We start from the raw sequence: 1831 nt of genomic DNA, 5'->3' as shown, positions 1-1831 counted from the left end.
AGTGTCTCCACGAGTTTGGTTCTAAGGAATTTTAGAGGAAATGAAAAAGGCTTTGAAGGATTAAATCTAGTTCATGAGTTTTATTATATGAAGGGAGAAGCTAAGATTTTAAAATTTTATCACTCATCCACTCCCTATTTTTAAGTTCTCTTAAATTGGAGGATTTAGTAAGATATAAATTTAAGTTCTCTTTTTATTCTTAATAGTTACCATTTTCTTTTTTATACGTAAAACTATAATGGAAAAAAGTTGTAAACTTAAATAATAAATCCTTCAAATTCCTTCTATCTGTTGATTTTAAATACGTTAATAAAAGAAGCCAAGTAGGGGTGCACAGACCCGGCCCGGTCCGAAGGTCCGGCCCGGTTCCGAACACTTTAGGGACTAAATTGGTGTGATTTCATCGGGTTTAGGGTCGGGTACGGGTCTCAAAAAATAGACCCGGTCATTATTTCGGGTCGGGTCCGGGCCATAACTCGGGTCACCCGAAGTCGGCCCGGTGGCCCGATCATCTACATAATTAATATTTTGTGTTATTAGTGATGGATCATGACTATTCTTATGTGGAATTTAAGTATTGTAAACTTTAATATTTTGTGTTATTAGTCATTATAAGACTATAAGTTAATGTTTTATGTTTAGAATGCATAAGACTTTAGACTAATACATAAGATTGTGTTATTTGTATTGATTTAAATATTTGGTATTATTAGACAATATTAGTATTGATTGTGGTTATGCTTTAATTTTGAAGAAGGGTTGGTTCTTGTTATATTTTTTTAAGTGAATTTTACTATGTTAACTAATGGTTGGAGTCTTAAAAATTTGGATATTTTTACATGCTAGCTTACAAGAAGGTATCAACGTAATGTAATGTTAATGACTCGGTTTTCACCCAGTTTTTACCCGGTTTTCACCCGGTATAATTGTGGCCCGAAAGTGTATTGGTTTCATCGGATTTAGGACCGAATTTAGGTCTAATAAATAGACCCGGTGTATATTTCGGGTCGGATCTGGATCACATCAAACCCGGCTTCACCCGACCCATATGCACCCCTAAAGCCAAGGTTTAAAAAATCTCAAGTGCTTCTGTTACTTTTCCTTCCCCTTCTTTAAAACCTTCCCCTTTTTTTCTTTTTTTGAATAAATATCCAATTCGGTATTTATCGATTTTTACAAATAATATGAAGGATATGATAATTTATGTCAAAAAAGAATATCACATTTTTTTTATTTTAGGATAATACAATTTTTTTGTTAAACAAATAGAAGTAGATAATAATAATGATAAAATATCATTGTATAATAAAAATAACAGAGACAGAAATTATAATGATGAAGATGAACAAAATAACAATAATAGTGGTAGTAGTTGGTTCTATTGTTAAAAAAAAATTAAAATCTAAAATTTTTACAAATTACAAATAAACCTCCCAACTAATTTTCATTACTATTTAACGGATTTTTAACAAAAAGATTGTATTATCCCAAAATAAAATAGTCAAGAATCAACATATCTTTTTTTTCTATAAGAAATTACCTTATCTTTCATAAAAATAGACAGAAGTTTGATTAATTAGATGTTCAGTATTTTTTTTTTGCAGAATATTTTGTAAGGGAGAAAAAGATTTTAGTGAAAAAAAACATGTGAGAGAATATATTAAATAGTAAAAATTTACATTTTACTAAACAATTGAAAAAAAATTGAAAAGACCATTCACAAATTTAATTATTATTTGAAAGGCGAAGTTAACATTTTAAAATCCTCCAAACTCCTCATTTCAAATGTTCCAATTTGGAAGGTTTATAATATTTAAATCTAAATTATCTT

Source organism: Arachis ipaensis, chromosome B03 (assembly GCF_000816755.2).
Source record: "Arachis ipaensis cultivar K30076 chromosome B03, Araip1.1, whole genome shotgun sequence".
Lineage (NCBI taxonomy): Eukaryota > Viridiplantae > Streptophyta > Magnoliopsida > Fabales > Fabaceae > Arachis > Arachis ipaensis.
The sequence above is the reverse complement of the archived record's forward strand: the minus strand, read 5'-3'. Positions refer to the sequence as shown.